Source organism: Parasteatoda tepidariorum, chromosome 2 (assembly GCF_982258835.1).
Source record: "Parasteatoda tepidariorum strain Cologne lab strain chromosome 2, Ptep-v5.0, whole genome shotgun sequence".
Classification (NCBI taxonomy): Eukaryota; Metazoa; Arthropoda; class Arachnida; order Araneae; family Theridiidae; genus Parasteatoda; species Parasteatoda tepidariorum.
The window spans coordinates 52,101,476-52,118,319 of record NC_141756.1 but is presented as its reverse complement, the minus strand read 5'-3'; positions in this window follow the sequence as shown (position 1 = coordinate 52,118,319).

The following is a 16,844-nucleotide window of genomic DNA, read 5'->3' as shown; positions in this document are numbered from 1 at the left end:
GAAGCTATAATTGATTCTTGGCACCATGTGATTACGAAAGATGAACTCCAAACACTCGTTCACTCGATGAAGAGACGCTGTGAAGCTGTCTTAAAAATTAAGGGTTATCCTACTAAGTATTGATTGTGTAAGTATCACTTTAAAAAAATGCAAATCTAAGATAGACCTTACTATTAATTGCATAACTTTTTTTGTAATACAGATATTGTAATACTGTATTTATTATTAAATTCTACATTAAATTACCTTCAATTTGATATATAAACGTTTGTATTTAAGTGAAAATTAATATATTCTACAAGCACACAAAGTTGAAAAACATGAAACTTTCAAAAAGTGTCCACACTTTTGGCCACCACTGTATATATATATATATATATATATATATATATATATATATATATATATATATATATATATATATATATATATATATATATATATATATATATATATATATATATATATATATATATATATATATATATATATATATATATATTTATATATATATATAATTATATTTTGAGTTACGAAGCGAGACACAAGAAAGTACGTTAATTGAATTTGACACACCTTTCTTGAGATAGATTTGAATATTGCAAGTGCCGGGATAGCCTGGTCGGTAGGGTGCTGGGCCCATGTCCGAGAGTTCGTGGGTTCGAACCCCGCCGTCCGAAGACTCCCCGTGTAGTAAAGTGTAGTATGCACGTTAAATCCGTCCAGTCGCAAAAGTCCTCCGTGTTCCCATAACAAATCAATACTTCTGGGGGTACTGGATTGGAGATCGATCGTTCTCTGATTCAGGTCAAGATTACGATCTGTGAATGCATGACGGGATGTATGAATGGGTCCTCCCTATAAACGGGTGCGACGTATTCTTGGCCATAGATGGTGCCACTGGAAAACAAGAACAACATAATGGCATACGTCATATAACATCCTAAACAGGCATACGTCAACAACAACAACATTTGAATATTTCACTTCCAAAACTACGAAGGATTAGAGGTAGTCGTAATTTTTCATTTTATATTTCTTATAACCTTCGTTGAACAGCCGACCCAATTTTGAGTTTACCCCTGCTAATGTTCTACTCCGTAACCTTGTAATTTTTAAACCAAACCAGAAGACAAGAGAACTCCAGGATCAAGGACTGGGAGAAATTTGCCTTTGTGGAGGATTTTTTGATGGAACTAACCGGCATTTGCGTTAGCGCAACGGCAAAATCCGTCAACCATTGAGGATATTTTACGTCAGCACTGTGGTCAGTGCGAGCCGGATGCGGAATTCGTGGTAGCCGTAATTTTATTTTATTTTATAACCGTCGTTGAATAGCCGACCCATTTTTTTTGGGTTTACGATTACTATTTTCCAACTCGGTAGCCTTGTAATTTTGGACCGAATCCAGAAATCAAGGGAACTCATGGATCAAGTATTGGGAGATCTTTGCCTTTTTGGAGAACTTTTTGATAAAACTAGCCCTGCATTTGCGTTACACGGAGAGGCAACCACGAAAACCTCCCACGGTTGGCCTAACGGCAAGGGGACTCTAACCTATGTTCTGTGTACCACTAAGGATATTTACGTCAGCACTGTGGTCGGTGCCAGCCGGATAAACCATCACGGCTCGGTTGCCGCAATTTGGAGTTTACGGCTTTAGAATTTGGCTTCAGGCATGAAAGTGGTTCTGTCAAGAGTTCCAACTTATTTCGCCACTTACCTTAATCCATTCAGGCGTATAAAATTTTGTTTTCAGCACAATTATAGAACTCGTTCATTTAAAGAAAACGTCACACAAAAAATAAATCTCCATCACTATTATGTACCAAATAATTCTTCACTTCTAAATCTTCTTTTTCCATCTTTCCCAAATGAATAAATTATTTTTGTCACTGTAATTTAGAAAATTTTAATGAAAATGAAATGGCTTAGAAAAATTGCATTATATGAGAATAACATGCAATCTGCCTTCGGAATTTTATCTTAAGAAGTGCAACGATTATCCAAATTTCAATCTAGCTCTAAGAAATTCTCACAAAAGAGAGAAAAAATAATAACAGTAAAAAAAACAACAACAACAGAAGCATGTTTTAGGTTAACTTTTCAAGAGGTTATTCCACCGTTATTTTACAGTTTACGCATGGAACTTGTCAGAACGTTCCTCCTCTCCTGTTTCACGAACATTTGAATAATATTTTTCTCTTTCGATTGCTCAACTGTCCTCTCAAATGTCACAGCTAAACAAATATTATTTTAAGCTCCCTCTGACATTGCTATAATTACCATAGATTTATACGCCAATAATCTCTCTAAATTAAAAAAATCATAAGGGCCACCGACGTCACTGCTGCTATTCTGGTGTTCAACTTAACGTAACATTTTGTTTTGTATTGCAAAAACTGTAAAACTTAGAAACTGGAAAATATACAAAGGTGTGTAGAAAAATGTACAAGGAGAACAATGGAATAAAAATATTAGCTTTCGATAAAATATGAGAATTATTAAATGTTAAACTTGCACTAAAAACCATCACTCTACAGGCCAGAGGAATGCAACTTCAGACTTGAAATTCAGATAGTTGAAAGGACCATACTTGTTTGTCCCGCAGCAGACTTATCGTAAAGGCACGGTTCCCAGTAGAACACCGAACTCAAGCATCACTGGCTGCGGTCAGTAGGCGGGTGGGTGATCAGCCTGTGTAGGGATGGTGGGTACGCGGTATCGGTCCTCGTTAATCTGTTCTACGGTAAAGTGCTCAACTTCACGTGCAGCTCGTCGGGCTACCAAAGCAGGGGAGCCATCCCCCTTGCAGAGGATCAAAATTGAGATGGCATGTCTGCGGATCATCTTCAGGGATATTTCCCAGACTGTCGCCAATAGCCCATTGTGCAGCTCTAGTGCGGCTAAATAAAGTACCTACCTACCATATTTGTTTCTGAACTTAAGATAGAATATTTTTCGAAATTCCAATTTGATCTTAAATTATAGCAATGCAAAGTGATTTTTCGCGATTTTTTTAAACAGCAGCTTTTGCTTTACGTTACATTTTTCTTTGCTACACAAAATGTATAAAATATAGAAGTTCGAAATTACGAAGTTATGTAGAAGAAAGGCAGGAAGTACGACAGAATAAAAAAATTTAGAATTCGACAATTAGCTCGAGAATTATTAATTGTTAAACGTATGGGGGAAAATATCATTTTCGGTTGATCTGTAGCCTGCTGAAATGCAACTACAGAGTTAAAATTTGCATGCTGATTGAACCATTTTCGTTTGTGAACTTAACACAAATTTTGTTTTAAAATTCCAATTTGTTCGAAACTTATAGCAAATTTAGATGCTTTTTCGTGATTCTTTTTCAGATTTTTTGCTTTAAATATTGACTATTTATTCACAGTTGTAGAAAACCTATTTTTCTCTTTCGTGATCTTTATTTCTTTATTTTATAATCTAATCTCGCTCTCGAGTAGAAAAAAAAGGAAAGAAAAAAGAGAGAGAGATAACTTGTTGCCAGATACAAATCTTAACGTTTACAGTGGCACTTTTAAAAGTAAAAAAAAGAAAATGAAAAAATGAATAAATAAAAACAGAATAAGAAGAGATAAGAATTGTTTTAATAAATCTCGCCAACGAGTAAAATCACTTCTCATTGAATCACACGATTTGTATTTTTCAGATTAATTTTTTGAAATTTTTAAAAGTTTTGATGATTATTTTTTAAATTAAGGTAATCGTCCATTTGTTGCTATTAGCGTGTTAAAAAAATGTTCCTACATAAAGCTGCAATAATTGTGTATTTTGTATATTCTTATTCTGTATATGTATAATTTGTCTTTTTGTGGCGTTAAGGGAGGGAAAAAAAACAAGGATTGAGAAACAATTACAGAGTAGGGAAGCCGAGTGGATACTTCTAGCAATAATAAAAATATGTAATTACATTAAAAATATCCAATTAAAGTACCTTTTTCTATGACTATAATTTTACCAAAAAAGATACAAGCAAAAAATCATCTATAAGTAAATAAAGTACATAAGTATGGTAACTACCAAAAATTCAGTTGCAAATGGTAAAATTGCATGGGAATCGTTGGCCTTTGTGTTCTAATATAGATAATAAGAATTGTCTTAATTTTAAACGTCTTCATGGTATAACACATGACGTAAAAATAAACAAAAAAATGTAGCATCGTAGGTAGTCAGCAAAACAACAGGCTACTCATTCAGAAGTCTTTGGTTTAAAAAAAAAATCATACAATGAAATAATCACCATATAGGATTTTCTGTGATTCAGAGATTTTGGGAAAAGGCACTAAAAGATGAAAACTGTAAATACAAATCAGGTTGAAAGGAGCAAAATTGTGAAAAATGCATTCAAGGTATGAATCTGAATGTCCGTGGACACACCTGAAGAACTCAGAGTGGTGATTGTCGTCGCTTCGGCAGACATCAAAAGCACACCTGATATCTGCGATTAGTTTTCACGTCGTTGTAGACGGTGCAACGATTTTAGCGGGCACCACTTGGAATAATTCTTGTACTAACCAGTCAAATAAATCTTTTTTGTACAGCTACCAAGTTTGTAGTATCTTTAGTTGCGAAACGCATGAAACGCCAAAATCAGCATGATGCAGAAATGTGCATGGAGTTTTCGCGATTTTCACCCTCGCTTAACGTGATTTGCGATCCCTTATTCTGTGGAAAGTTTTCATTATCTTCTTGATAGTATTTATCATGAATTTGTCGGTCAAATTTTGAAGCACCCTTTTTATTGGATTACAGGAATATCAACAATAAAGGTTTAGAAAAAAAAGAAAGAAAAAAAAAGAACGATAAAATATAAATGAGGTATTGCTTTAAAAAACGAAAGAATCTTATCCTTAACGGTAACTGCAAACCTCATCAAGGTAGATGACACAGTTTATCCTATCTTTAAAATAAATAAGTGGAGAAAAAATTTCAAGAGCGTTTCACTTTGTTTCAAAAATAAATAATGTGCAAACTAGACATATTTGCTTTTTTTATGGCGGTAATATTTCCTTTTCTTTCCTACAGATCATCTGCTTAACTCTAAAAACTCCAAGGTCTTCTTATTTTCTTGACTATCAAGATAGCAAAAACAACTAATTTAAGAGTTTCTCTTTAAGTTAAAAAAGAAAAAAAAATTTGCATGAAGAGTTTTAATAATAAAAGTTACCGTTTTAACTATTTTAATGTTCGTTCTTACGTACTCTTTTAAAGATGAACACGAGAAAAAATTATAAATTTAATCAAAAGAAAAAAGCCGAGTTGAGCATTTTCGAAATAAATTTATCTAAATTTATATTGCATCATTACAATTTAAGTCATTCCCCCCCCAAAAAAATAAACAATTATTTGATTGACTTTTGTCATAACCGTGAAGTATTTGTCCGAGTATAAAATTATTAATACCTCTAGCAAGATAAATACTATCTGAGATTTTCCTTCAGCAGCACTAGAAAGTTTTATGGACTCTTAAACAAAACTCAATGGCGCGACAGCCCAAAGAGGGCCAAGGCCTACTGTGCCCATCTCAGTTTTCTTGACCTTGGGATCTGGGAGCAGGAACAGAGTTTCGATGATCATCCGGTTCGGTGGTCAGCCGAACGCGGAACCCCAATTGTTTAGTCCCCAAGCATGCTTGGTACTAATTTTATTGACCCACTGAAGACTGAAGGGATGAAAAGCTGAGTCAACCTGGCCCGGTCCGAGGATCGAACGCAGGATCTGTGGCACAAGAGGGCGAAGTGCTACCTGTCTGCCACCGGGTGTCTTTATGGATCCTTACATGTACAAAAAATTACTTTAAAAAAAATAAGATATTTAAAATTCGATTTCTCAGGAAACGATTTTTCTCAGATTTTGAAATTTTAGTAATAACTTTTTCTCTGTACAGTTTCAATTAGTCAGAGTTAGGCATAAGCTAGTATCTTAGTGGAGCTAGCGTAGACACATAGTGATGGGGCTAGTATGGATATGATTTCTTTTATTTAAAAGTAAGCAACTTTATTTTTTTCTTATTTTTTTCAAATCGCAATGATCGAAATCAGATCGATATAAATAAATTGAAACTTCTTGGCAACATTGACTCAATAAAAATTAACGACTTTGTGCTAGTCAAGTTATTATTATTTTAATAAAAATAAAAAACAGTATTGTGTGTTATTTTGGTCGAGTGGAAGTTGTCTATCGATTTGGAGATTATAATTTTCAATTCATGAAAAAAGAAAAAGGGGGGGGGGGAGGCATAAATCTACCAATCATAAATCTTTCGTTTTTCCGAAGAAAAAAAATTGTCTTAACCCCTTAACAATCGATTAATTTTCAAGAAAACGGTCATAAAAATGCCTATTTTGCAAAATACAAATATTTGATTAGTGCTGACATCTAGTTTAAAATAAACTAACTATCTACAATTACCTTAAAAATATCCTGTTACTGTCATCTGGTGTGTAAAATGAGAAATAAAATGTTTTCCGGGCAAAAGAAATGAATTAGTTTTATTCTTATTGACTTATTACTACTGAACACTCCAGCCCCGAAATTTCACGGGAGCGAGAAATAGAGGGCGAAACCTCACCCCGTCATTTTCCCAGGAGCGAGAAGGCAGGCGTTAATTCACATTTTGAGTTCACAAAAATTAATTAACATTTAAAGTTGACAGTAAAGTTGATTTTCTTTTGATAAAAAAAATCAAACTATTCATAAAATTAATAAAAATGAATAATGGTTTCCCTTTGTAGTGATTTGCTATTAAAATGTCTTTCTTATGTGTTCTGTATTGGGAGATGCTCTATTACACTTATATTTATTCTCCAATAAGGCTTAGATTGAAATTAATTTCATATTGGGAGATGCTCTATTACACTTATATTTATTCTCCAATAAGGCTTAGATTGAAATTAATTTCATATTGGGAGATGCTCTATTACACTTATATTTATTCTCCAATAAGGCTTAGATTGAAATTAATTTCATATTGGGAGATGCTCTATTACACCTATATTTATTCTCCAATAAGGCTTAGATTGAAATTAATTTCATATTGGGAGATGCTCTATTACACCTATATTTATTCTCCAATAAGGCTTAGATTGAAATTAATTTCATATTGGGAGATGCTCTATTACACTTATATTTATTCTCCAATAAGGCTTAGATTGAAATTAATTTCATATTGGGAGATGCTCTATTACACTTATATTTATTCTCCAATAAGGCTTAGATTGAAATTAATTTCATATTGGGAGATGCTCTATTACACCTATATTTATTCTCCAATAAGGCTTAGATTGAAATTAATTTCATATTGGGAGATGCTCTATTACACCTATATTTATTCTCCAATAAGGCTTAGATTGAAATTAATTTCATATTGGGAGATGCTCTATTACACTTATATTTATTCTCCAATAAGGCTTAGATTGAAATTAATTTCATATTGGGAGATGCTCTATTACACTTATATTTATTCTCCAATAAGGCTTAGATTGAAATTAATTTCATATTGGGAGATGCTCTATTACACCTATATTTATTCTCCAATAAGGCTTAGATTGAAATTAATTTCATATTGGGAGATGCTCTATTACACCTATATTTATTCTCCAATAAGGCTTAGATTGAAATTAATTTCATATTGGGAGATGCTCTATTACACTTATATTTATTCTCCAATAAGGCTTAGATTGAAATTAATTTCATATTGGGAGATGCTCTATTACACTTATATTTATTCTCCAATAAGGCTTAGATTGAAATTAATTTCATATTGGGAGATGCTCTATTACACCTATATTTATTCTCCAATAAGGCTTAGATTGAAATTAATTTCATATTGGGAGATGCTCTATTACACCTATATTTAGTCTCCAATAAGGCTTAGATTGAAATTAATTTCATATTGGGAGATGCTCTATTACACCTATATTTATTCTCCAATAAGGCTTAGATTGAAATTAATTTCATATTGGGAGATGCTCTATTACACCTATATTTATTCTCCAATAAGGCTTAGATTGAAATTAATTTCATATTGGGAGATGCTCTATTACACCTATATTTATTCTCCAATAAGGCTTAGATTGAAATTAATTTCATATTGGGAGATGCTCTATTACACTTATATTTATTCTCCAATAAGGCTTAGATTGAAATTAATTTCATATTGGGAGATGCTCGATTACACTTATATTTATTCTCCAATAAGGCTTAGATTGAAATTAATTTCATATTGGGAGATGCTCTATTACACTTATATTTATTCTCCAATAAGGCTCAGATTGAAATTAATTTCATATTGGGAGACGCTCTATTACACTTATATTTATTCTCCAAAAAGGCTTAGATTGAAATTAATTTCATATTAGCTTTAGATATGTCTTTCTGAGTTGTAATAATTGACTACTAAGCAAGTTATCAAGTTTGTCCACACTAGCCCTCAGTTGTGCGGAGTAAAACTATCTTTTGTTAAAAAAATATTATTGAAAAACTAAACTTTTTAAATCCAGACATAAACCAGAATATTCAAAACGTCTGAATTATTGTGAAAAGAATACTTCAAGAGTTAAAAATTATATTTAATTCGGATTGTTTTGACAAATTAGTAAAAAAATTTCCACATCAGTCTCCCTCTTCTCAATTTAGTAATTTTCTCTCATATAAACGCATTTAAATTAAATTTCATTACGTCTTTTTTCTTTTGTTATCATTTTCAAATCATAATAAATCTAATCTAATTCATTTGTAAGTGGTTTGAAGTCAGTTAGCACAAAGAGCATAACCTTGTTTACGATCTGATGATAGGATAACATACTTGAAAACTACCTTTTGAATTTCTAAATGAATCTTCACTCTTATGAATGGAAATGCGCTGCGTATATTTTTCTCGTCTCGAAATAGTGACCTTTATAGAACAGGCATGAATTAAGAGTTAAATGATTGCGTGAATTACGTTTATATTCAAATTATTTACTACTGATAATTGTTTGCTGAAAGCTTTCTGAAGTGTTTTGAATAAATTAATAGAAGTTTAACCGATAACGTAGGAAAAAATATGTCTTTAAGGGTCATTTGATCAGTGTTTCATCATTTTTGTATTCAGAAAACCTGATTTGTTGAATAGAAGAAGAATAGAAGGAAATTTTTTCATTGTCAAGTTGAATTTTAGATTGGCAAGACGTATGGAATGTTGCAAAACAGCAGTGGTAAAGCTGCCAATCGAAAATGTGAATCGAAAACGAATCGAAATGAGTTATGTTATGCACGAACAAATTTTCAGCATTCTTTTAATTTGTCCAATACTTTTTAGGATTATCGCATTTAGGTTATAGGCCTTTATGTAACTAGGAAATGTTGCTTTAAATTACTTACTTAAAATAGACTGGATTTGTTTAGATTTAATGCTTTAATAAGTCGATTTACAAAGTATTACATTAAAAATTACATCTATATGAAATAAATAGGCTATTTGAACAATGATATCTTTTCTAATTACTTTAAATGTAAGTAGACTTACTGCAGTTGCTCCAAATTTGCAAGAAGTTTGGGTCTGAAATAAATTAAATCAGAATTCTTTTTTCATAAAGCGAAGCTGCACTGAGAGAAAAAGTATGATCAAAACTACGAGAATATTGTAAAATTTACGGTGTTTCTGCCTATATGGAAAAGTTCGCTAATTTTGCCGGAGTACTTTGGTTGAGAAACAAAACAGTAAAATATTGTTTGGTAACAATAAAATATAGTTTTATAATAAGATAAAACTTGGTAAATGTGGTAAAATATGGTAATTTTATCATGATAACTTAGAGAATGACCAAAAAACCATTTATTTAGTAAAACATGCTATTTCAGTTTTATAATATTAACTAAATATGCGGAAATAATAACTATAATTTAGAAAATCAGAATTACCTGTAAACCGTTACCATATGAAATGAAAAATCACTAAATGAATGGTTTAAATACAGTATATTTTGGTTTTATTATCCAGAATTAGATGTATGTTTTTTATTTTACCAAAAATGTTATTACGATACTGTACGGTAACTTTACCAGACATTTTTTCTTCATGTAGACGCAAAATACAAAATTTATGCACACTATGTATTATTAGATATTAGATATTAAGATTTATAAATTTTGTCTATCACTCATTCACTGTTTTAAGGAAAAAATTAGAATCCTATCCTTTGATTTGGTATTAATATCAAAGTTGTCATTTGAACCCAAAAATTATTAAAGTGTCCACCAAATGATCCCATCAAAACCAGCTATTAATAATAATTAGAAAGCAATCTAGGGGAATGCCTATAGTATACATTAAATGTAGGTTATACGGATTTTTTAAACCTCCTCATATCGTATTTTGCAGCTTCATCGATTTTAGCGACACCTGTGCTAACTATTATATATATATAGTGACAAGGACAAAATAAAATATTTTTTCAAAATGTTTTATACATATTTCTATGTTTTTTGAAATTTTGGCACCTATCCTTTGACTTAGTACTAGTATCAAAGTTGTAATTTGAGCTCAAAAACTATAAAAAAATATTAAAGTGTCCACTAAATGATCCCCTCAAAACCAGCTATTAATAATAATTAGAAAGCAATGGAGAGTAATGTCTATTGTCGAAGGAGACAATAGTATACATTAATACAAATAACAACCAAAGTAATCAATACAAGTTACAAGTTTATTGCTTGATTTGCTAGCGTAGAGTGTTTAAAAATACTTGTTTTCTTTTCTAATTTTTTGCGATCTCTCAAACCCCTGAAAGCTTTAAACTTAATTGAAAAGCATGAAAAATCGCATGAACTAAACACTTCTAAAGTCACAAAATAGTTCTTAAAGAATTTCTGAAGAAATTCAAAAAAGTATCAAAAGCTGAATGTATCTCTTACATTATTGTAGGCTATGATGGTTTTTTAGATATTAGATGGAATTTTAATAGTGGTCTGATTTTACTCAACAAAAAACGGCATTAAGTTTAACATAAGTTGTCCCGCAACTCAAATACGGTCTTCATTCAGTCCACGTGCAGCGGATGATTGACTGATTTAAATATCTGGGAATCAAACAAAAGGTTTGTTTATTGCGAAGGCTGTCAAAATTTAATTTAGAAATTTGGGGATATAGTTACAAATATTGTCCCCAGATGACGTTGCATATGTGTGTTTTTGGTTTTGAAATATCTCAGCTCGATTTCAGCGTTACGGCCTTTGTTGTCTTATCAAGAATTTTGTATGTACTGCCCCACGTATGAGCAACTTTTTTTAAAACTTAATTCCAAAATTTCGGCATAAAAGTTTCAGTTTTCACAGTAGACCACCATTTGTTTCATTCTTCTTTCATCTTTAGTTTCGAAGATTTTTAATTTTGATATCTGTGAGACATAAGCTAAACACCTTGTATAAGATTAAATTGAAGTATAAAAATTAAATAAAAGTACTTCCGAATTCCATCTTCTTATATATATTACTGATACATTTTTTCACTCGATAAATTAGTCATGGGAAAAATAAGTATTAACGAACAAATTACAATACTTCGAGAAAAAAATATTTAATTCACAACATGGAAATGATTATGAAAATTCTAAAAAGAAAACTTCATTTTCTTTTGCCTTTCTAGTGATGAAACGTATGAAATCGATGGACATAATTAAATATTAAGAGTCATGTATATTCTTTTATTTTATATTTTTTAACTACTTTAAAAAATAAATCCCAAAACTTCAAACTACACAAAGACAAACTTGTAAAAAAAAGTAAGAAAAGCCTGAAATAATTTTAAAGATGAAATTAATGCGCAAAAGATATCTGGTGTATTTTTCATCGTATATTTATTTTTCTTCTCCGCTCCCTTTACATGCATGAATAAATTATTTTGAAATCAGTCACGTGAATCATGACACTTCGGATGCCGAAAAAATAAATGCGAGAAAAGAAACAGCTTAACAAGATTTTTTTTTTCCTCTCTATTTTTATTTCTCCCTATTTCTTTTCCTAGAAGAAATAGGAGATTTAGAAGAATTCTCATAAATAGGAGCTTCAAATATTTGCTAAGTCTGATTGAGGAGAAGAAAGAAAAAAGAAAAAAAGAGAGAAAGATTTTGTTGCATCATTTGCTAAAACATACATGGATTATTTTGATCGCGAAAATTCAAGTATGTTTGTGATCTTTGTTTTTATTAGAAGAATAAATTAAACTTTTATTTTTTGCAGAATAAAATATTTATGGATATAACTTAATAAATATTACTGTTTATGAAATTAGCAATGTCTATAAAGCAAATGTTTTAAAACTTTATATAGTTATCCTTCATATTTCTTATTATCGGAAAACGTAATTCTATTTTTCAAAATAAATTATTTTAAAGAAAAGATTAACTGTACTGCTCAGAACAAGTATGCTTATTTGTTCGTTTGTTTTTTACACAAATACCTAATTTCTTAAATTATCAGTAAGCAAAAATGTGTATACAATTATAAAGTTTTTTATTGTACTTATTTCAACAAATTAAAACTGATTTCATTATAAGCATTTATGAACCTATTTATTAGAAAAACTTTTAATAGTTTTCCCATATGATCAAATCTCAAAGTGATAAGTTACACTTAGTTTTTTTTTTTTTATCTATTTTAAAATTGCAATTAATTTGGAAAATTTCGTAAAAGTTTTTTCGCTCAAATTATGAAGAGTTTTATACAAACTTTTTCTTCCCTAAGGAATAGAAATTAATTCAGTTATCAACGTACAGGATAGCCTGTTTGTCAGGTAGCAAAGTTTTACTCTCCTTTATAATAAATAAATTCGGATCTTAATAATAGAAGTCAACTTGAAATGTTTCACACAGGGTTAAGTGACTACAATTAAAGCTCAGACTCGGAAGTTTTTTGTTTTGTTGTTTTTTTGGAAATGATTTTTGTTGTCGTAGCATCAGTGTTATGAAGCAACAAAAGTAATACTCGACAAAACTCATCGCAAGATTTTTTTCTTTCAAAGAGTTCAGCTAAAGTTGCGAACACATTTTGAATTGTCAGATTATGTATCAAACTACAGTTCAGAACCCGTTATCCGGAAAACCAAAAAACCGGAACGAAATTCGATAAATGTTCTCGCAATTTTTAAAAAAAATTTTTTTTTTCCTCATAAGATTTTACGATTTTTCTTTATTTTTTTAAAGATGTTTACCTTACCATCATTTTGAAAAGAATCGTTAGTGTATTACTTTATCGTTTTATCTTCTTTTTAAGACTATTTCCAATCTTTTTTTTTTAGTTGGGTTTAACAATGAAAAAAACGGCTTTCTGTAGCGATTCAGAAAACCGGAAAAATCAGTTATCCGGAATAGCGATGGTCCCGACCGTTCCGGATAATCGGTTCCCTACTGTATTTGTGTGGGGAAAGTTGTTATCGACAATATCAACCTTCATCTATGAAAAGGTACCCCAACATAGAATCAAGTTAACATGTCTTATATACTAGTGAATTGGAATTGAATAATTGTAGTGTTTAACACGCTACGCATTCATTGCTTAACAGATATTATATAAATAATGAATCATAAAATGTCCAACCTAATGTAACTCGGTTGACCAATAAATGAAATTATTTTTGCTTGTATCTTTGCTGTTTGAAGAAAATAAATCAGAATTAAAATTTTTTTAACAGTAAAATTTTACTATTTTTTTTAAATGCGATTGGGTGCAACCTTTGGACTTGGAATCCCTTTCCCCCCTTCGTCACATCAATGATTCTCACTGGAAGTTTCTCGAACATTTCCTGTAGGGATTACAGAGGGCTTGGGAATCATTCTCGCAACTAATGCAGAATTTATTTCAAGAAAATTTCGTTGCTTGCGATGCTGTAAAGGAGCCTGAAAAAAATCCCTTAACTATCCTGTTGGGCAACGAATTATTATTATTATTACTTTTAAAAGTGAAATCTGATTTAACAACCAACAGCGTCTAATATTCTCTGCGAATTGTTAAATTTAGATAAATAGGTAGGAATTATGGTTACGAGAAAGATTGTCTAAGATGGTTAATGTAAAAAAAAAAAAAAAAAGGAATAATTTATGTCTCTGAATACAAAATGGTAATTGAGAAAGTCAACAATAAATGTTTAAAATTTTTGACGAAAATTCCTTTTAAGCACTATTACGTTAGTTTAAAATCAAAGTAAATAAATATAATTACAGTACTTAAAATTAAAAATTGTCAATTCTATTACTACAGTTAGTTTTAAACTCCGAGTTATATTATCAAAATCATTATATTAAGGAATTCGAAAATTCCTTGGGAAAAAAAGGCAAATATCTTAGGTATATTTCATCCTTCTATTTTTAATATATTTGAAAGTTTGGTCACGAGAGGAAAAATTTAAGCTACATAAATTTTTTTTCTTTTGAGAACAGTCATTAACAAGGTATTCTGTTTTTCAGTATTTCTCTACTAGTTGGCGCTGTCATACCTATCGAACTCATTAAAATACAAGACCATCTATTCTTAAAAGCAGGCGATGTATTTTTTTGTTCAAGTTAGTAAAAACCATTTCCTTTTGCTGTTTTTTGTTCCAAAAATATAGTTATTGCTCTTATTGCGTGTATAAAACTTAATGTTATCGGTAATGTTAAACTATACATGAATTTAAGTTTGCCAAATGAGTTATACTAAACTTTCGAATTATATACTGAATAAATATTATATTTGCTTTTATTGTCTAATATTTACTCCTGAATAGGCTTAACTTTAAAAATGTTATTACAAAGTGTTTTAAAAGCATATTTCAAATGTTTGTCTTGGTAATTATAGTTTCAAACAGTTCAGAGGAAACGAGAGTTGCCACAAATTAAAATGCCTTGAAGGTTGACATATTGTCATATATTTTGGCAACCTTATATTTACTACGATTACAAAGAAAATACAAAAATGCGACCATCAAAATATCATTTAAAGCTCCTATAACGCAGGCAAACTAACTCAGGTCGTAATTTTTTCTTCTTCTCGAGAGCAGAATTAAATGCTTGTTGCATTGATATTTAAAAAACAGAAGTTAAAATAATGAAATATATTTCTGAACCATAATACGCATTATCTGAGAGCGACTCAAGACTGGTTGGCTTCTTATGCGACTGGTTGGCTTAGTTCTCTTACCGCTTCTTATGCGATATAATATTTTCAAAGAGCTAATTTTCTTTTCATCCAATAGAATAAAATATGCAATGTATGAGCACGCATGTCTTCATCGCATAAAACATCAATGTTATTGATTAACCCCTGAACAATCTTATTATTTTCCAGAAAATGATCTCAAAAGTGCCTATTTCTTTTAGTCAAAAAATTATGCATGGAAAAAGTTGTATGTGCAATATATGTATGAATTTATGATATTTGGAATTTTTTTATTTTGAAATTTATAATTCCATCTGTACTCCATATGTCTATGTAACTCTGACTCCACAATGCATCCACATTAAAAAAATATGTTGTCACAGAAAACAAACCATACGTATTCACAAAGAGCATAAGTAACTGAGCTAAGAGTACGAAATACATATTACAAATACAAATGTTTAGATAGTGCTGACATCTAGTGGGTAAAATAACAATAAAAATATTTCCGGCCACAAGAGATGGATATACTTAATTGTATACCTTTATGGATATATAAAATTGTATACCTTACAATTCGAAAACCATTCGACTAATATTTAATGAAAATAATAAAAAATGATAAATAATTTATTAAAATTAATTTTTACATGGAAGTATAAAAGAATTTTATATCTCTGTGTAAAAAGTTTTCAATTCGCTTAAAAAATTTTCGAGATATGAAGAAATACACAAAAAATAAAATTAACATTAAAAGGTCCGAATGTTGGACTGCTCTCCTGACCATACTATTGGGACGATATTTCCAAGATGGCGGCTACCCCTAATGTTTTAGATTTCAGAAATCTGAATCCGTCAAAAAATGAGTATGTTTATTCAGAGAAAGTATGTTTTCGTGTCTAATTTCATAACTTGAAATAATTGTCTGCACTAATTAATTAACATATTTGAGGTCAGTCCCTCGAATCATTAAGAATGAGTCATAGAACAGCAATATTAAATCAAAAGCTATTAAGAGACATCAGTTTTTTTTTTGCACTGTTCATCTACCAGTGGAATTTATACTTTTATTCAATCTATATGCAATTTGCTAAATTTTACTGTATACCATTAAATGTACAATTAATTTGAAGTTTGCCCAATATAATTCCAGACGATTTCTATTTTTTAAATAATTTATTGATTTTTTTGGTAATGGTTTCCACTCTAAGTAATTTTAAGAACCTTGAACTTTAGTAAATTTAAGAACCGATACGTTCATATTGGTTGAATCTCATAACTGGACTCTATGGTACAAATGTACCAATGCATATTCCTTCTCATAAATCAATATTCTAACAAGCTCAAATTAATATCTATTCTTTTAAATAGAGAATTTTTTTTACAAAAAAATTATTTATCACTCGGAAATTTACGACAGCTTAAAGTTTTTACTTAACTGCTTACATGCCAATGTTCCAAAACTGGAACATGGACTTGAGTTCAAATTTAATGAACAATTGAGTTTTAATTTAATGACCGAATAATATTGTTTACCATACATCTAAAATTTTCATGGCAAGTATTCTTTGCATTTAGTTTGGTTCCGTTTCCATAATTACTTGACTTTTTATGAATTTGAGAAATTTGATATAATGCTCAAATTTTTATCCAACTTCTTAAAATTTTTTTATAAAAAATTCAATAATTACATATAATACAAC